Source organism: Bubalus kerabau, chromosome 4 (assembly GCF_029407905.1).
Source record: "Bubalus kerabau isolate K-KA32 ecotype Philippines breed swamp buffalo chromosome 4, PCC_UOA_SB_1v2, whole genome shotgun sequence".
NCBI classification, from domain to species: domain Eukaryota; kingdom Metazoa; phylum Chordata; class Mammalia; order Artiodactyla; family Bovidae; genus Bubalus; species Bubalus kerabau.
In genome coordinates, this window is record NC_073627.1 from 79,751,658 (window position 1) to 79,773,521 (window position 21,864).

The window sequence follows — 21,864 nt, forward strand, 5'->3', positions numbered from 1 at the left end:
TCTGCCTCTTGAGAAATCTGTATGCAGATCAGGAAGCAACAGTTAGAACAAGACATAGAACAACAGACTGGTTCCAAATAGGAATAGGAGTACAGCAAGGCTGTATATTGTCATCCTGCTTATTTAATTCTATGCAGAGTACATCATGAGAAATGCTGGGCTGGATGAAGCACAAGCTGGAATCAAGATTGCTGGGAGAAATAGCAATAACCTCAGATATGCAGATGCCACCACCCTTATGGCAGAAAGTGAAGAGGAACTAAAAAGCCTCTTGATGAAAGTGGAAGGGGAAAGTGAACAAGTTGGCTTAAAGCTCACCATTCAGAAAACTAAGATCATGGCATCCAGTCCCATAACTTCATGGGAAATAGAGGGGGAAACATTGGAAACAGTGTCAGAACTGGACATGGAACAATCAGATCAGATCAGATCAGTTGCTCAGTCGTGTCCGACTCTTTGCGAGCCCATGAATTGCAGCACGCCAGGCCTTCCTGTCCATCACCAACTCCCAGAGTTCACTGAGACTCATGTGCATCGAGTCAGTGATGCCATCCAGCCATCTCATCCTCTGTCATCCCCTTCTCCTCCTGCCCCCAATCCCTCCCAGCATCAGAGTCTTTTCCAATGAGTCAACCCTTCGTATGAGGTGGCCAAAGTACTGGAGTTTCAGCTTTAGCATCATTCCTTCCAAAGAAATCCCAGGGCTGATCTCCTTCAGAATGGACTGGTTGGATCTCCTTGCAGTCCAAGGGACTCTCAAGAGTCTTCTCCAACACCACAGTTCAAAAGCATCAATTCTTCGGCACTCAGCCTTCTTCACGGTCCAACTCTCACATCCATACATGATCACAGGAAAAACCATAGCCTTGACTAGATGGACCTTTGTTGGCAAAGTAATGTCTCTGCTTTTGAATATGCTATCTAGGTTGGTCATAACTTTCCTTCCAAGGAGCAAGCATCTTTAAATTTCATGGCTGCAGTCACCATCTGCAGTGATTTTGGAGCACAGAAAAATAAAGTCAGCCATTGTTTCCACTGGTTCCCCATCTATTTCCCATGAAATGATGGGAAAAGATGCCATGATCTTCGTTTTTTGAATGTTGAGCCTTAAGCCAACTTTTTCACTCTATACTTTCACTTTCATCAAGAGGTTTTTTAGTTCCTCTTCACTCTCTATCATAAGGGTGGTGTCATCTGCATATCTGAGGTTATTGATATTTCTCCCGGCAATCTTGATTCCAGCTTGTGTTTCTTCCAGTCCAGCATTTCTCATGATGTACTCTGCATATAAGTTAAATAAACAGGGTGACAATATACAGCCTTGACGTACTCCTTTTCCTATTTGGAACCAGTCTGTTGTTCCATGTCCAGTTCTAACTGTTGCTTCCTGACCTGCATACAGATTTCTCAAGAGGCAGGTCAGGTGGTCTGTTATTCCCATCTCTTTCAGAATTGTCCACAGTTTATTGTGATCCACACAGTCAAAGGCTTTGGCATAGTCAATAAAGCAGAAATAGATGTTTTTCTGGAACTCTCGTGCTTTTTCCATGATCCAGCAGATGTTGGCAATTTGATCTCTTGTTCCTCTGCCTTTTCTAAAACCAGCTTGAACATCAGGAAGTTCACGGTTCACATATTGCTGAAGTTTTTCCTGTGATCATGTATGGATGTGAGAGTTGGACTGTGAAGAAAGCTGAGCGCTGAAGAATTGATGCTTTTGAACTGTGGTGTTGGAGAAGACTCTTGAGAGTCCCTTGGACTGCAAGGAGATCCAACCAGTCCATTGTGAAGGAGATCAGCCCTGGGATTTCTTTGGAAGGAATGCTAAAGCTGAAACTCTAGTACTTTGGCCACCTCATGTGAAGAGTTGACTCATTGGAAAAGACTTTGATGCTGGGTGGAATTGGGTGCAGGAGGAGAAGGGGATGGCAGAGTATGAGATGGCTGGATGGCATCACTGACTCCATGGACATGAGTTCGGGTAAAGTCCGAGAGTTGATGATGAACAGGGAGGCCTGGTGTGCTGTGATTCATGGGGTCGCAAAGATTCGGACACGACTGAACTGAACTGAACAACTGATTCATTTATGAATATGCAATAGTACCAACAACTACTGACTTGCCACAATCTGCTGTTAGGAACCAGCCCAGTCTTGGTGATTTTTACCTCTACTTTGTCACTTTATTTATTTATTTTTTATTATTAATATTATTTTTTAATTTTTTTAAATTTACAATATTGTATTGATTTTGCCATATATCAACATGAATCTGCCAGTCCAGGTTCGATGCATGATACTGGATGCTTGGGGCTGGTATACTTTGTCACTTTAATAGTTTATATTTCTACAGTCTCCCAATCTCTCTTCTCCCTATGCCTTCTTATATTTTGTGACTTGAACTTCTATGGTCTCCCAAACAAAAATTAAAGTATTCCTAGCGAGATTACCACATACAACAAAGTTCAGGTTAAGCATTTAGTCAGTGAAGTAATTTATTTTGCAGAAGAATAAATCATGTTGCTAAGTATCTTGCATTTAATAAAAATTTTTGCATAGTTGGAGGAATAAATGCAATTATAGACCTCACTGGTACTCTTCATTTATTCTTTGGCTACTGAAATCAGAATTAAACTCTAGTATTTATCATTTAAATCTGTCTGTAATAAATAATGAAGTGTATTAGAAGAGAGAACAGCTCCATAGTTCAGCCAGATTACACAGGCTACTGATCAAAAATAAATCTGGTTCTAAAATAAAGCAGCTGAACCTATATTCCTATCAATGGGAGATTTTTTCTTTTTTCTTTTTTTAATAAATTATCAAGATAACTGCCCTAACATTACTCTTTGCTTTCTTTGTAAAGAAGTAAACCAAATATAAGTCTGATTCACTACTCCTATTTTTGGTTAATCTGCATATTTCTCAACATTACTCTTCCTGATATTTACCTTAAAATAATACCTATTTGTTACTATATTTTAGGAAGTTGCATTATGTAATTATAGCATTGAACAGAAAATCTACAGAGTTGGGTTCATATAATATTCTTTACATTGACATAATGTACCTCTACCTATATTTTTTTAATTTTTAATTTTTTCATTATTTTCTATATTCTTCAATAGTATTTCATTTTTCCTTCACTAGATTTCAACTGATTTGATATAATTCTGATCTCAGAGAGCAAGTACATGATTACATTATAAACAAAAGCATCACCAAAAAAATCACTTGAGCTAAGGCTAAGCTTCCCAAAATATATTTCATGATACCACTGATGTAAGTTTATTCACATTGTTCCAAATTTTCAAGAATCACAATTTGAGGCTATAATAAAAGAAAAAAAATCTATAAATTGAAATATGTTTAAACCTTGATATTTATTCAACAATTACTTCTTGATCATCAATAGTATATCACTTCAATTAAAATGGTGATGTTGGAGAACCCAGCCTATATCCCCTAACAAAAATCAATAACATTTTATGTAGCAAAGTTATCCATCATTAATGAAGATAAACAAAACTTTCTTAAAAAACATAACCTGAAGGAATTCACTATCACTAAACTCCCCTTATAAAAAATGCTGAAAGGAGATCTTCAGGGTGAAGTGAATAGAAACTAATTGGTGAAAACATGAAAATATACAGCACACCAGTATAGGTAAGCACATGGTCAGATTCAAAATACACTGTTATATCATAGGGTTGTATTAACTACTTTAGTATAAATGTTAAAGAACAAAAGTATTAAATATAGCTATAGCTACAATAATCTGTTAAGGAATACACAATATTAAGATATGTAAATTGTGACACCAGAAATAAGTGCAGGGAAATAAAAGAGAGGAGTAGATTCACACAAGATAAAGAGAAGGGAATCAAAGCATACCACTTTAGAAAATCTTCAACTCAGAAAGGAAGGCATCAAGAGAGGATGAAAGGAACAAGGGAACTACCTGCAAACAGAAAACAGTAAGATGGCAGTAGTAAGTCCTTACCAATTAATAATTAACCTAATTATAGATTGAATTATAATCAAAATATATACAGTGGCTACATAGATTTTAATAAATCTTAAACTATATGCTGCCTACAAGATTTACTTAAGTTTTAAGAATACATGTAGGCTCAAAGCAAAGACATGGAATAAATACATGAGCAAGTAGAAACCAAAAAATAAAATGAGGTAGTTATACTTATATCATTTAAAAAATGGACTTTAAGCCTAAAATAGCTAACAGGAAATAAAGGTTATTTTATACTGATGAGGAGGTCAATTTATCAAGAAGATATAACAATGATAAAAAATTACACCCAATATTGAAGCATCTAAATGTTAGACAAATACTAAAAAATCTGAAGGAACAAGGAGGTAATAAAATAATAGTAGGAATCTTCAGTACTCTGCTTGCAATAGTGAATAGAGCAAACAGACAGGAAATCAACAAGATAAAATTCAACTTGATTCATACTTTGGATTAAATGAACCTAATACTAATATAGAACTTTCCACTTGACAGCAGCAGAATACACATACTTTCTGTACACACAGAACATTCCCTAGAATAGATCACATAATAGGTCACAAAACAGGTGTTTACAAATTGGGTAGATTGAAATCATATCATGTATCATTTACAGCTATGATGGTATAAAACTAGAAATCATCAACAGGAAAAAAGCTGGAAAATTCACAAATATGTGAAAATTAAACAAGCTAGATTTGAAAAACCAATGGCTCAAAAAGGAGAAATCAAAAATATGAAATAAAAATTGAAGCATAGTATATCAAAACCTATGGAATACTGCAAAGGGAAAATCTTACAGTGATAAATGATTACTTTAGGTAAAAAGAAATCTCAAACAATGCAAATATATACCCCAGGCAACAAGGAAAAAATAGCAAACTAAACCCGTAACTAATGGAAGGAAGGAAATAACAAAGAGGAGAAATAAATGAAATAGAAACCCAAAAAAGTAATAGAAACAACCAAAGAAACTAAGTGGTATTTTGAAAAGATAAAGTTTATCTGAGGTAAGGGGCAGCGGCCGAGAGGAGCTACCCCATGTCTGAGGTCAAGGGCTGCGGCTGAGCGGAGCTGCCCCATGTCCGAGGTCGAGGGCCATAGCTGAGAGGAGCTACCCCATGTCCAAGGTCAGGGGCAGCAGCCGAGAGGAGCTACTCTATGTCCGAGGTTGGGGCGGTTGCTGAGAGGAGCTACTACACGTCCAAGGTAAGGAGCAGCAGCTGCACTATGCTGGAGCAACTGTGAAGAGATACTCTACATCCAAGGTAAGAGAAACCCAAGTAAGAGGGGCATAAGAGGGCAGACAGATGGAAACCACAATCACAGACAACTAGCCAATCTGATCACATGGACCACAGCCTTCTCTAACTCAATGATATTAAGCCATGCCTTGATGATGCTGTGAAAGTGTTGCACTCAATATGCCAGCAAATTTGGAAAACTCAGCAGTGGCCACAGGACACAAAAAGGTCAGTTTTCAACCCAATCCCAAAGAAAGGCAATGCCAAAGAATGCTCAAACTACCATACAATTGCACTCATCTCACACGCTAGTAAAGGAATGCTCAAAATTCTCCAAGCCAGGCTTCAGCAATATGTGAACCATGAACCTCCTGATGTTCCAGCTGGTTTTAGAAAAGGCAGAGGAACCAGAGATCAAATTACCAACATCCTCTGGATCATAGAAAAAGCAAGAAAGTTCCATAAAAACATCTATTTCTGCTTTTTTGACAATGCCAAAGCCTTTGACTGTGTGGATCACAAGAAACTGTGGAAAATTCTGAAAGAGATGGGAATACCAGACCACCTGACCTGCCTCTTGAGAAATTTGTATGCAGGTCAGGAAGCAACAGTTAGAACTGGACATGGACAAACAGACTGGTTCCAAATAGGAAAAGGAGTTTGTCAAGGCTGCATATTGTCACCCTGCTTATTTAACTTATATGCAGAGTACATCATGAGAAACGCTGGACTGGAAGAAACACAAGCTGGAATCAAGATTGCCGGGAGAAATATCAATAACCTCAGATATGCAGATGACAACACCCTTATGGCAGAAAGTGAAGAGAAACTCAAAAGCCTCTTGATGAAAGTGAAATTGGAGAGTGAAAAAGTTGGCATAAAGCTCAACATTCAGAAAACGAAGATCATGGCATCCGGTCCCACCACTTCATGGGAAATAGATGGGGAAACAGTGAAAACAGTGTCAGACTTTATTTTTCTGGGCTCCAAAATCACTGCAGATGGTGACTGCAGCCATAAAATCAAAAGACGTTTACTCCTTGGAAGGAAAGTTATGACCAACCTAGATAGCATATTCAAAAGCAGAGACATTACTTTGCCAACAAAAGTTCGTCTAGCCAAGGCTATGTTTTTTCCTGTGGTCATGTATGGATGTGAGAGTTGGACTGTGAAGAAGGCTGAGTGCTGAAGAGTTGATGCTTTTGAACTGTGGTGTTGGAGAAGACTCTTGAGAGTCCCTTGGACTGCCAGAGATCCAACTAGTCTGTTCTGAAGGAGATCAGCCCTGGGATTTCTTTGGAAGGAATGATGCTAAAGCTGAAACTCCAGTACTTTGGCCACCTCATGTGAAGAGTTGACTCATTCGAAAAGACTCTGATGCTGGGAGGGATTGGGGGCAGGAGGAGAAGGGGATGACAGAGGATGAGATGGCTGGATGGCATCACTGACTCGATGGACGTGAGTCAGGGTGAGCTCCAGGAGTTGGTGATGGACAGGGAGGCTTGGCGTGCTGTGATTCATGGGGTCGCAAAGAGTTGGACACGACTGAGCAACTGATCTGATCTGATCTGATCTGTGGGGCCACCCAAGATGGACGGGTCATGGTGGAGAGGTGTTACAGAATGTGGACCATTGGAAAAGGGAATGGCAAACCACTTCAGTATTCTTGCCTTGAGAACCCAATGAACAGTATGAAAAGGCAAAAAGATAGGACACTGAAAGATGAACTCACCAGGTCGGTAGGTGCCCAATATGCTATTAGAGATCAGTGGAGAAATAACTCCAGAAAGAATGAAGGGATGGAGCCAAAGCAAAAGAACACCAAGTTGTGGATGGGACTGGTGATAGAAGCAAGGTTCAATGCTGTAAAGAGCAATATTCTATAGAAACCTGGAATGTTAGGTCCATGAATCAAGGCAAATTGGAAGTGGGTTAGGAGATGACAAGAGTGAACATCGACATTCTAGGAATCAGCAAACTAAGATGAACTGGAATGGGTGAATTTAACTCAGATGACCATTATCTCCATTACTGTGGGCAGGAATCCCTTAGAAGAAATGGAGTAGCCATTATAGTCAACAAAAGAGACTGAAATGCAGTACTTGGATGCGATCTCAAAAACAACAGAATGATCTCTGTTCGTTTCCAAGGCAAACCATTCAATATCACAATAATCCAAGTTTATGCCCCAACCAGTAATGCCTAAGAAGCTGAAGTTGAACAGTTCTATGAAGACCTATGAGGTCTTCATAGAACTAACACTCAGAAAAGATGTCCTTTTCATTATAGGTGACTGGAATGCAAAAGTAGGAAGTCAAGAAACACATGGAGTAACAGTCAAATTTGGCCTTGAGTTACAGAATGAAGCAGGGCAAAGGCTAATAGAGTTTTGCCAAGAGAACGCACTGGTCATAGCAAACACCCTCTTCCAAAAACACAAGAGAGAAGACTCTATACATGGACATCACCAGATGGTCAACACTGAAATCAGATTGATTATATTTTTTGCAGTCAAAGATGGAGAAGCTTTATACAGTCAGCAGAAACAAGACTGGGAGCTGACTGTGGCTCAGATCATGAACTCCTTATTGCCAAATTCAGACTCAAATTGAAGAAAGTGGAGAAAACCACTAGATCATTCAGTTCAGTTCAGATCAGTTCAGTCACGCAGTCGTGTCCGACTCTTTGCGACCCCATGAATCACAGAATGCCAGGCCTCCCTGTCCATCACCAACTTCCCGGAGTTCACGCAGACTCACGTCCATCAAGTCAGTGATGCCATCCAGCCATCTCATCCTCTGTCATCCCCTTCTCCTCCTGCCCCCAATCCCTCCCAGCATCAGAGTCTTTTCCAATGAGTCAACTCTTCGCATAAGGTGGCCAAAGTATTGGAGTTTCAGCTTTAACATCATTCCTTCCAAAGAAATCCCAGGGCTGATCTCCTTTTAATGGACTGGTTGGATCTCCTTGCAGTCCAGGGACTCTCAAGAGTCTTCTCCAACACCACAGTTCAAAAGCATCAGTTCTTCAGCACTCAGCTTTCTTCACAGTCCAACTCTCATATCCATACATGACTACTGGAAAAAACATAGCCTTGACTAGACCGACCTTTGTTAGCAAAGTAATGTCTCTGCTTTTGAATATGCTACCTAGGTTGGTCATAACTTTCCTTCCAAAGAGTAAGCGTCTTTTAATTTCATGGCTGCAGTCACCATCTGCAGTGATTTTGGAGCCCAAAAAAATAAAGTCTGACACTGTTTCCACTGTTTCCCCATCTATTTCCCATGAAGTGATGGGACCAGATGCCATGATCTTCGTTTTCTGAATGTTGAGTTTTAAGCCAACTTTTTCACTCTCCTCTTTCACCTTCATCAAGAGGCTTTTGAGTTCCTCTTCACTTTCTGCCATAAGGGTGTTGTCATCTGCATATCTGAGGTTATTGATATTTCTCCCGGCAATCTTGATTCCGGCTTGTGCTTCTTCCAGCCCAGCACTAGACCATTCAGGTATGACCTAAATCAAATCCCTTATGACTATACAGTGGAAGTGAGAAATAAATTTAAGGGACTAGATCTGATAGAGTGCCTGATTAACTATGGATAAAGTGCCTCCTGAACAGGAGGCAGGAATCAAGACCATCCCCAAGAAAACAAAATGCAAAAAAGCAAAATGGCTGCCTGAGGAGGCCTTACAAATAGTTGTGAAAAGAAGGGAAGCAAAAAGCAAAGGAGATTAGGAAAGATATACCCATTTGAATGCAGAGTTCCAAAGAATAGCTAGGAGAGATAAGAAAGCCTTCCTCAGTGATTAATGCAAAAAATAGAGGAAAACAATAGAATGGGAAAGACGAGAGATCTCTTCAAGAAAATTAAAGATACCAAGAGAACATTTCATGCAAAGATGGTCTTGATAAAGAATAGAAATGGTATGGACCTAACAGAAGTGGAAAATATTAAGAAGAGGTGGCAAGAATACACAGAACTGTACAAGAAAGATCTTCATGACCCAGATAATCATGATGGTATGATCACTAATCTAGAGCCAGACATCCTGGAATGTGAAGTCAAGTGGGCCTTAGGAAGCATCACTATGAACAAAGCTGTGAACTTCCAGATGTTCAAGCTGGTTTTAGAAAAGGCAGAGGAACCAGATCAAATTGCCAACATCCTCTGGATCATTGAAAAAGTGAGAGAATTCCAGAAAAACATCTATTTCTGCTTTATTGACTATGCCAAAGCCTTTATGTGGATCACAATATACTGTGGAAAATTCTGAAAGAGATGAGAATACCAGACAACTTGACCTGCCTCTTGAGAAACCCGTGTGCAGGTCAGGAAGCAACAGTTAGAACTGGACATGAAACAACAGACTGGTTCTAAATAGGAAAAGGAGTACATAAAGGCTGTATATTGTCAACCTGCTTATTTAACTTCTATGCAGAGTACATCATGAGAAACGCTGGGCTGGAAGAAGCAGAAGCTGGAATCAAGGTTGCCGGGAGAAATATCAGTAACCTCAGATATGCAGATAACACCACCCTTATGGCAGAAAGTGAAGAGGAACTAAAAAGCCTCTTGATGAACGTGAAAGAGGAGAGTAGAAAAGTTGGCTTAAAGCTCAGCATTCAGAAAAGTAAGATCATCCCATCCGGTCCTATCACTTCATAGCAAAGAGATGGATAAAGAGTGGAAGGAGTGGTGGACTTTATTTTTCTGGGCTCCAAAATAACTGGATGGTGACTGCAGCCATGAAATTAAAAGATGCTTACTCCTTGGCTTCCCTGGTAGCTTGGATGGTAAAGTGTCTGCCTACAATGCAGGAGACCTGAGTTCGATCCCTGGGTTGGGAAATCCCCTGGAGAAGGAAACGGCAACCCACTCCAGTATTCATGCCTGGAAAATCCCTTGGACCAAGGAGTCTGGTGGGCTACAGTCCGTGGGGTCGCAAAGAGTTGGACATGGCTGAGCGACTTCTCTTCTCCTCTACTCCTTGGAAGGAAAGTTATGACCAACCTAGACAGCATATTAAAAAGCAGAGACATTAGTTTCTCAACAAAGTTCAGTCTAGTCAAGGCTATGGTTTTTCTAGTGGTCATGTTTGGATGTGAGAGATGGACTATAAAGAAGGCCGAGTGCCGAAGAACTGATGCTTTTGAACTATGGTGTTGGAGAAGACTCTTGAGAGTCTCTTGGACTGCAAGGAGAATCAACCGGTCCATCCTGAGGGAGATCAGTCCTGGGTATTCATTGGTAGGACTGATGTTGAAGCTGAAACTCCAATACTTTGGCCACCTGATGTGAAGAGCTGACTCATTGGAAAAGACCCTGATGCTGGGAAAGATTGAGGGAAGGAGGGGAAGGGGACGACAGAGGGTGAGATGCTTGGATGGTATTACCAACTCGATGGACATGGGTTTGGGTGGACTCCAGGTGTTGGTGATGGACAGGGAGGCGTGGCATGCTGCAGTTCATGGGGTCACAATGAGTCAGACACGACTGAGTGACTGAACTGAACTAAAACGAAGTTGACTAACTAAAAAATATATAAAAAAGTTAAAGTCAGAAATAGAAGGCATTGTAACTGATACCACAGACTACAGTGAACCACTATGTGCCAATAAATTGGATAACAGAAAAAAATTGATAAATTTCTAGAAATTTACAACCTATTAAGGCTGAGTCATATGGCAAAACCAATACAGTATTGTAAAGTTAAATAAAATTAAATTAAAAAATAAAAATAAAAATCTAGAAAAGGGGAGAAAATGAAAAAATAGAAAAAATAGAAAATCTGAATAATGAGTAAAGAGATTGAAACAGGTATCAAAAACCTTCTAGTGCATAAAACTTTAGAACAATATGGCTTCACTGGTGAATAATATCAAACCTTTTAGAATTATTGCTAGCCCATCTTAAACATCTTGCAAAAATTAGAATGCTTCCAAACTCATTTTATGAGGCCAACATTAACCTCATACAAAACCAAATAAGGAAACTCAAACTGCAGACCAATATCAGTGATATCTGATGGATATACATGCAAAAAATCTCAACAAACTATTCGATACCAAATTCACCAACACATTAAAAATGCAATGTACCATAAACAAGTGGGGTGTATATCTGTAATGCAAGGATGGTTCATCATATAAAATCAGCCAATGTGATAGGCCATATTACATTATTGACTGGGGGATTTTTGTAGAAACTATTGCTTGTGGCTGGTTATTTATTATGTAAGTGAATTTTGAAACATCTCTAGTCAATAACATTCAGATAACAGAAGATGTATTAATCTGTCTCTGGTCAATGTGTTAACAGAATTTTAAAAAATCATATGATCATATCAAAAGATGACAAAAACACATTTGACAAAATATCGAGTAATTTCATGATAGGAATGATCCTTTATGATCTGGAATATGACAAGGTTGCCTACTCTTATTGCACCTACTTAACACAGTACTAGAAGTCTTAGCTACTGTAATAAAGCAAGGAAATGAAATTAAAAGCATGGCTCAGATGGTAAAGCATCTGCCTCCAATGCGGGAGACCTGGGTTCGCCCTGGGTGGGGAAGATCCTCTGGAGAAGGCAATGGCAACCCACTCCAGTACTCTTGCCTGGAAAATCCCATGGACGGAGGAGCTTGGTAAGCTACAGTCCATGGAGTCGCAAAGAATCAGACATGACTGAGCGATTTCACTTCACTTCATGATTGTCTTTACTGATGATATGACCTTATCTGTAGAAAATCCTAATGATTTCATGAATTACTTACTAGAATAAATTAACAAATTCAACAAAGTTGTGGAATATAAAATCAACAAATCAATCATGTTCCTATCCACTAATAATAAAACATTTGAAATAGAAAACTATCAAATTCTCAACAGAATCAAATATAGCAAAGTATTTAGGAAGAAATTTAACCATGGAGGTAAAAATCTGTATGATTAAAAACTTCCTATTACTTGAATAACTCTGTATGTTGACTTTCTTCAGAAGCTCCTTTCTCACCACGGGTCTCATTCTAGAAAGACAGATTCAGGTAGTTTAATAACGAAGAGTGAATGAGCAAAAATTCCATGTTATTCTCCAGAGGATACCTAACACACATGTAGTAATATGCTTTTGCATGACTTTCCTTTTTTCAAAAGGGAAGGAATATTTTTAATGTATGTAAATTTTATAATCAATCATATCCAATAGAATTTTTATATTTTAAGTATTCTATATCAGAAAAAACTATATAACATTTTCATAAAATTTTTACAATTTCTTTGATTAAAACTATAGTTTTATAGATGACAATTATAGGTTACTTTTATTTAAGTAGGTTTAGAGATAATCCTAAATTTATTTTGCAAACAACTTCAAATTTTCATATGAGAGACCAAAGTCAACAATATGTCTCCTAAGTGTAAGATTAATATACCTTTTATTAAACTTTATTGCAACTACTACCTTAACTTATTCAGAAATAATAACCTACAAAGAACATTTGAGACAAGTAATAAAAAGTGTTTTCAATTTTATTGTTTATATACATAGCATAAAATTAGACAAATAAAGTGTATGAAGACATGAGCAACAATTTTCCATGGTCCCACCCTCTAGTGATAACCACCCACAGCTTCTTCAGAGTATTTCTTTCCATTATTTTTATCTACATGCATATACATATATGTACCTTTATAATGAATGTCATGTCCATGTAAAGCTGATTTTATTCAATATTAACTAAATACCAAAATTTCATTCAATTTTATACCCTTTATTGCCTTATGATATGAACATTTCTTGGAAATGACTGCATTAATGGCCATATAATACTCTATGTATAGATGTGTCATAATTCAGTTAATTAGTTTTATGAACATTTATGTTTAAAATTTTTCTATTATATGTAATGATATAATGTCTTTATGATAGGATATACTCTAATAATGTATTTTAATAGAGATGTGAGTCAAAAATTAAGGCAGGTGAAATTAATAATTTGTATCCAAAATTAAATATATATCATGTCTCTGAAGATAAATTATATGCATGATTATCTTTCTGGTAGGTTAGATAAAATGAAGGAAAATTTAGCAAACTCATACATAATTGACTAGCCTATAATGGTGAATTTATCTGTGTGACTATAAAATTTATTTACAGTAAATTTTCTGTCAGTGCTTCCTTTCCTCATCAGTTAAAGGAAATAATAATAGTGCCCAATCATAGAGCAGTGCATGGTGCAAAATGAGTGATGACAGAGAGACAGACAGACAAAAAGGAAAGACACATGATTAATTATTGCTATTGAAGTTGTTTTAGGCATAGTTGTATGTTATATTCTAATGAGAGAAAAACACTATATCATATATTGTTTTGATCAATTGTAAAGATTATAGAGAATAAGTTGAAAAAGAATAATATTTAAAAAAACATGAAAAACAGTACTTCCTAAGAACTTTGAATTGTTCCAATGGGAAATAGATGGGGAAACAGTGGAAACAGTGTCAGACATTATTTTTTTGGGCTCCAAAATCACTGCAGATGGTGACTGCAGCCATGAAATTAAAAAACACTTATTCCTTGGAAGGAAAGTTATGACCAACCTAGATAGCATATTCAAAAGCAGAGACATTACTTTGCCAACAAAGGTCCATCTAGTCAAGGCTATGGTTTTTCCAGTGGTCGTGTATGGATGTAACAGTTGGACTGTAAAGAAAGTTGAGCATGGAAGAATTGATGCTTTTGAACTGTGGTGTTGGAGAAGACTCTTGAGAATCCCTTGGACTTAAAGGAGGTCCAACCAGTCCATCCTAAAGGAGATCAGTCCTGGGTGTTTATTCAAAGGACTGATGCTAAAGCTGAAACTCCAGTACTTTGGCCACCTCATGTGAAGAGTTGACTCATTGGAAAAGACCCTGATGCTGGGAGGGATTGAGGGCAGGAAGAGAAGGGGATGACAGAGGATGAGATGGCTGGATGGCATCACCGACTCAATGGACGTGAGTCTGAGTGAACTCCGGGAGTTGGTGATGGACAGGGAGGCCTGGCGTGCTGCAATTCATGGGGTCTCAAAGAGTGGGACACGACTGAGCAACTGAACTGAACTGAATGCCTGAAATCCCCAGATTTGTAAGAGAAGTGAAGGATTCCATCTTTAGCTACTCAAGGAATTTACAAATTGTCTTATTTCTGCTGATGTAGAATAAATTTAAGGGAAGAAATATCCATCTAAAGCTGAGCCTGAGATAAATGTTTTATAGCTCTAAGACAGCAGATAGAACACATGAACTGGCATTTTTCTTTTATTAGCACAATAATAAAATACAAAGGCCCTTTGCACTGTGGTCCTTCCTTGAGGGAACAAAAGAAAGTGCCAAGGAAATAGAATCTCTTTTCCTTTCTGGCCCCAGCAATTTATAACTACAGTAGTCTCCTTTATCCATGGTTTCAATTTTTATGATTTCAGTTACCTGTGATCAACCTTGGTCTGAAAATAGTAAATGGGAAAATCCAGTAATAAACAATTTGTGTTTTAAATTGTGTGCCATTCTGAGTAGCATGGTGAAATCTCATGCCGTCCTGCTCTATCCTGCTCAGGACCTGAATCATCCCTTTGTCCATCCAATTTCACTCCTTATTCACTATTCACTTCATGTAACTAACTGTCTCTGTTACCAGATTGATTGTCAAGGTATTGCAGTGCTTCTGTTCAAATAACCCTTAGTTTACTTATAATGCCCCCAAAGTGCAAGAGTAGCAATACTGGATAGATATTAGATATTCTCTTTCTGTGCCTAATTTATAAATTAAAATAAGATATATACGCAGTGTAGTGTTGATAGTGTTAATCGCTCAGTCATGTCTGACTCTTTGTGACCCAATGGACTGTGTAGCCCACTCCTCTGTCCATGGAATTCTCCAGGCAAGAACACTTGGAGTGGATTGCCATGCCCTCCTCTAGAGCATCTTCCTACCCTAGGGATCAAATCCAGGTCTCCTGCATTGCAGGCAGATTCTTTGCCATCTGAGCCACCAAAGATGCCCAGATATGTATATTGAAGAAAAAGATATAGTACACATAGGAGTCAGTACTATCAGCAGTTTTAAGCTCCCATTGGGGATTTTGGAAGATATCCCATACAGATAAGGGGACTACCACTGATCTAGTAAACATGACTATATGAAAGCACATATTGTTTCAACATACTGTTATCACAATACACCCAAAGCCTGGTCTTCATAGTAATAAAATGGTGCATTTCCCGGAGATTTCATTTACCCAGTTAATTACTTAGCAAAACTATCCCACTCTCTTCACCATAAGGATATAATGCACATATCTTAAAGATCGCCTAAGAAAGGTGGGAAAAACATAAAGGAAAAGAGTAAATGGAGAATCAAGTTCTGGGGTAATAGAAAACTCTCTTGAACAGAAGCCCAAATTACTGGGCTCTGTCACTGTTCTACTAGCTACAAGATTTGGGGAAAGATACTAGGCTTTGAACTTGTATATATACAAGCACACCTCATTTTACTGTGCTTCACTTCATTGTACTTTGCAGATATTGCTCTTTTATTTTTTTTAACAAAATGAAGGTTTGAGGCAACCCTACATCAAGCAAGTCTAATGGTGCCATTTTAACAATATTTGTTCACTTCTTGTCTCTGCCTCACATTTTGGTAATTCTTATGGAGAAGGCGATGGTACCCCACTCCAGTACTCTTGCCTGGCAAATCCCATGGATGGAGGAGCCTGATAGGCTGCAGTCCATGGGGTTGCTAGGAGTAAGACACGACTGAAGTGACTTAGCAGCATGGTATTTCAAGCTTTTTTATTATTATTTTATTTGTTATGGTGATCTTTAATCAGTGATTTTTGATGTTGCTGTTGCAGAAACAATTTGCTGAAGGCTCAGATAATGGTTAGCATTTTTTAGCAGTATTTTAACTGATATGTACATTATTTTAGACATAATGCTATCACACTTAATAAACTATAGTATAACATAACTTTTAATGTACTAAGAAACCAAAAATTTCATATGTCTCTCTTTAGTATGATATTCACATTATTGCAGTGGTCCTGAACTGAACCTGAAGCCTCACAAAAGTATACCTATTATCCCACTAATATAAAGGAGGTCAGCCTGACAGAAGTGGAAGCAAAAGAGATATGAAAGTACATCTTTCAGAAATTATCCTGGGAAGAGTATTAACTACTGAACACAGTAACTACAATTATGTCACACTGCAAAGTCTGACGCTAGTGACCATCTAAAATTATATCCCTCTCTTGATTTCTACACTTTCCCCATCTCTCTAGTATTCTTTGTATACTCTTTCTTTCATCTCCCTCAAGACTTTACTCAGCTGGTAAAGAATTCACCTGCAGTGCAGGAGACCCCTGTTGGATTCCTGTGTCAGGAAGATCCACTGGAGAAGGCATAGACTACCCACTCCAGTACTCTAGGGCTTTCCTGGTGGCTCTACTGGTAAAGAATCCACCTGCAATGGGGGACACCTGGGTTCAATCTCCCCCTTTGCAGGGGAAGATCCCCTGGAGAAGGGAACAGCCACCCACTCCAGTATTCTGGCCTGGAGAATTCCATGGACTGTATAGTCCATGTGGTCATAAAGACTTGGACACTACTGAGTGACTTTCAATTTCACTTTCAAGACTGTACTAAGGGAACTTATAAATTGTCTCCTTAGACCTTCTCATTTGCATATCTCAACCTACACAATGTGCTCACCAGTTAAAATGAACATAATGGCTCTGAAGGGAATACCTATAAGGCGATTTTAATATGGTGAGGCATGTATCTAGAAGAAAAGAAAATCAGAAATATACATTTGAGTTCTAGACCACTTTTAGAAACAATTAAGTTTCATAAAGAGGTATGAAATGAGACATAAACAGATTTTAAACTCTGAGAATATTCCACTGAAGACTAGCCACTGGATCACAGAATATTGATATCCAGTAATTTAATCAACATGGAAATGACTACTTGCCTGGCAATTCAAATTCAAATGTAAGGGTTTATTTGTTTTGTTTATGTCAATTTAGCAAATTGATAATTATCACAGATACTCTGGGTAATTACATTAAATCTTCCAAAGAAAGTTTGTGATTTATTTTGCAGTGTCAAAATATGTTTATTTAGGGTTTTAAATGCACTGACCTAATCATATTACTGAACACTTGTATAAGACTATCAATAAACCTATATAACCAGACTACCAAATGAGTAAAACAATTGTTTTTTTTCTCAATGAATAAAATAGTAAGAATTTAGTGGTTATACTCATGTAACAGTTGTCTATTTAAGAACTTAGGGGGGGAGAACAAATTTTCATGGAACAAATAGTTGAATTATATTAAACTTTAATGTTTCATCTCCAATATGCCCCCTCATGAAATCAGAAAAAAAAAAAATGGAACCATTTGTTCATAGAAAATGTACCTTTAATATTACTAGATTATTTTGAATTTCCATTTGGTACTTTCTGGTACAGAAGAGAGAGAGAACCAGTGGGGCCCATAGATGATAAATAAAATATCAGATAATTGGGTTTAACAAGAAACATTAAAATACAGAAGTATTCACTGTGTGTAAAAGGCCATCTAAAAAAGAGCTGGAAACATACGAACCATTATTTGGGCACAAGTTAGTCCAGTATTAGCTCCACTTGCATTTTTGTTGCTAGATAAATAAATAATCCTGAATCTTTAGGATGATATATTGATATATTTGGCTAAACATGACAAAGAGCAGTTGAAGAAAGATATTAAAGTTTGTAATTTACTATAATTACACATGTAAAGTCTTTGGAATTTTGATAATGGGAAGAAATAGAGTATTTGTGACTACTAGAATTTTTTGTCATTCAGTTCAGTCACTCAGTCATGTCCAACTCTTTGCGACCCCATGAATTGCAGCATGCCAGGCCTCCCTGTCCATCACCAACTCCCGGAGCTCACTCAAACTCACATACATCGAGTTGGTGATACCATCCAGTCATCTCATCCTCTGTCGTCCCCTTCTCCTCCTGCCCCCAATCCCTCCCAGCATCAGAGTCTTTTCCAATGAGTCAACTCGTCACATGAGGTGGCCAAAGTACTGGAGTTTCAGCTTTAGCATCATTCCTTCCAAAGAAATCCCAGGACTGATCTCCTTTAGAATGGACTGGTTGGACCTCCCTGAAGTCCAAGGGACTCTCAAGAGTCTTCTCCAACACCACAGTTCAAAAGCATCAATTCTTCAGTGCTCAGCTTTCTTCACAGTCCAACTCTCACATCCATACATGACTACTGGAAAAACCGTAGCCTTGGCTAGATGGACCTTTGTTAGCAAAGTAATATCTCTGCTTTTGAATATGCTATCTAGGTTGGTCATAACTTTCCTTCCAAGGAGTAAGCATCTTTTAATTTCATGGCTGCAATCACCATCTGCAGTGATTTTGGAGCCCAGAAAAATAAAGTCAGCCACTGTTTCCACTGTTTCCCCATCTATTTCCCATGAAGTGATGCGACAAGATGCCATGATCTTCGTTTTCTGAATGTTGAGCCATAAGTCAACTTTTTCACTCTCCGCTCTCTCTTTCATCAAGAGGCTTTTTAGTTCCTCTTCACTTTCTGCCATAAGGGTGGTGTCATCTGCATATCTAAGGTTATTGATATTTCTCCCGGCAATCTTGATTCCAGCTTGTGCTTCTTCCAGCCCAACATTCCTCATGATGTACTCTGCATATAAGTTAAATAAACAGGGTGGCAAGATATAGCCTTGACGTACTCCTTTTCCTATTTGGAACCAGTCTGTTGTTCCATGTCCAGTACTAACTGTTGCTTCCTGACCTGCATATAGGTTTCTCAAGAGCATTATCTGATTATTATTCAGAGATGAAAGTACATACAGTTGACCCTTGAATAGTGTAAGTTTAAACTGTGGGGGTCCAATCATATATGGATTTTTTTAGGTAAGTATGTTCTACAGTATGACATGATCTGTGTTGGTAAAATCCACAGATGCAGAACTGCAGACTCTGAGGGCCAACTGTAAATTTATACACAGATTTTTGACTGAGTACAGAGGGTCAGTGCATCAGACTCCTAGCGTTGTTCAAGTGTCAGCTGTATATTCCAAACTGCTCTTTGTGGCAATTACTGGAGACATTATTTTGTTGTTCCTTGTTAATAAAAAAAAAAAAAAGAGGGACTACACTATGAAAATATTTTGAAATATTCATACTCTGCAAGCTAGCAATGTACATTAGCATATTGAAGGCTGTTCTACAGTTGACAAATCTTCAAATTTCTTACTACCTAGTACAATGATTAATTTTTATGTTTCAACTGGACAGGGTGATTAGACCTTTGATCACACATTAATCTGGGTATATATGTAAGGGTGTTCTGGGTGAAGTTAACATTTGAATAGGTAAATTGAGTAAAACAATTTCCCTTCACTAATATGAGGGCGCCCCATCCAATTGGTTACAGCCCTGAATAAAACAAAAGACTGACACTCTAGCAAGTATGAGGATATTCCTTCTATCTAACTTCATTTGAGTAAAGACATCATTGTTTTTCTGCCTCCAGGTTTGAACTGAAACATCAAAACCTCTTGGGTCTTGAGTGCTGGCTAAGTCACTTCAGTCCTATCTGACTATGTGACCAATGGACTGTAGCCTGCCAGGCTCCTCTATCCATGCGATTCTCCAGGCAATAACACTGGAGTGGATTGCCATGCCCTCCTTCAGGGGATCTTCCAGACCCAGGGTTCACCTCATGTCTCTTATGTCTCCTACATTGGCAGTTGGGTTCTTTACCACTAGTGCCACCTGGGAAGCTTAAGAACACCCCAACAGGAGCAATACTATGGCTCTCCTACATCTGCAGCTTGCCAAATGCAGCTTTTGGGATTTGTGAATCTCCATAATCACATATGACAACTCCATATAATAAATCTTTCTCTCTGAGAGAGAAGAGATGTCCTGTTGGTTTCTCTGCAAATTCTGAACAATAATCCTAGTAATATAAAGCAAATTTGACACATGTTTTTTCTTTTTCTTTTGGAAGACCACTGATAGTAGTAGAAACATATTTTAAAATACAGTTACAAGGAAAACAGACATTGAGGGGAAGATCCTAAAGATGCTTCCCAAACCAGTTTTTCTAGTGCTTAGGTTAATTTGACTTTGGTTTTATAGATACCAAGAAAACAGTTGTTTACATGGGAGGGCTCTAGATTTAATAATTTGTTAGTTTCTCTAGTTTTAAAAGGAACCATTGTTGGAGCCAGTGTGAGAAAAACAAGAGAGACTTCATCTTCAAGCCTGTCATCCATCTTAAAGACAAGATGTGAAATGGGCATGAACTTTGCCCAAGAGTGAGGAAACCATTGCTAATAAAAACCAGGTCTCCTGGAGACTTCCCTCCCTACAGATGACAAATGGAGATTGTAGTTGAGGTCAGGCTGCCCCTGTTTCATTAACCATGGAGACATCCCCCCTTGATGTATAAGCATTGTTCCCCCTCTTTAACCTTAGTTGTTTATTCTCCTAGCACCTATTTGTTGTAAAACTCAGTCATATACAACAAAGACGTTGCTAACATGTCACATAGTGGAGGATATAAAACTGGGCCTTTCAGAAACATCAGGGTCCTTGTTGGGAACTGATTTCGCTTGGACCCACTGGCATAATAAACTGTACTCCACTGTCTTGAGTGTCCTCCAAGTTGTGTTTTGTGACTCCAGATTCCACAACACCATTATTTGACCACTAATAAATTATAAAAAAGACCTCTTAATAGGCCTAAAAGGAACAAACAATAGAACAACCTAGAAAGGCAGAATGTTTACATCTGAAAGACACAAAGAAATGTAAGTTTCCCCCAGGAGGTCTTTATATAAAGTTACCAAACCAGCTTCCTTTTAGAGATCTCTTCAAGAAAATCAGAGAACCAAAGGAACATTTCATGCAAAGATGGGCTCGATAAAGGACAGAAATGGTATGGACCTAACAGAAGCAGAAGATATTAGGAAGAGATGGCAAGAATACACAGAAGAACTGAACAAAAAAGAGCTTCATGACCCAGATAATCACGATGGTGTGATCACTGACCTAGAGCCAGACATCCTGGAATGTGAAGTCAAGTGGGCCTTAGAAAGCATCACTACGAACAAAGCTAGTGGAGGTGATGGAATTCCAGTTGAGCTATTCCAAATCCTGAAAGATGATGCTGTGAAAGTGCTGCATTCAATATGCCAGCAAATTTGGAAAACTCAGCAGTGGCCACAGGACTGGGAAAGGTCAGTTTTCATTCCAATCCCAAAGAAAGGCAATGCCAAAGAATACTCAAACTGCCGCACAATTGCACTCATCTCACACGCTAGTAAAGTAATGCTCAAAATTCTCCAAGCCAGGCTTCAGCAATATGTGGACCGTGAACTTCCTGATGTTCAAGCTGGTTTTAGAAAAGGCAGAGGAACCAGAAATCAAATTGCCAACATCCGCTGGATCATGCAAAAAGCAAGAGAGTTCCAGAAAAACATCTAGTTCTGCTTTATTGACTATGCCAAAG

At 38.3% G+C, this 21,864-nt stretch overlaps 1 long non-coding RNA gene across 2 annotated transcripts in view; it reads right to left on the reverse strand.

Annotated features, from left to right (window-relative positions):
* Nucleotides 1-21,864, reverse strand: part of LOC129649878 (uncharacterized) — a 278,357-nt gene that overhangs the window by 19,908 nt on the left and 236,585 nt on the right. The window contains exon 4 of one of the 2 annotated variants that reach the window (XR_008713348.1): nucleotides 11,867-12,303. The exons of the other annotated variant lie outside the window; for it this stretch is intronic. This is a non-coding gene — a long non-coding RNA (uncharacterized LOC129649878). Of the gene's footprint in view, nucleotides 1-11,866; nucleotides 12,304-21,864 lie in introns of those variants that run through there. 2 annotated transcript variants of the gene reach the window in all.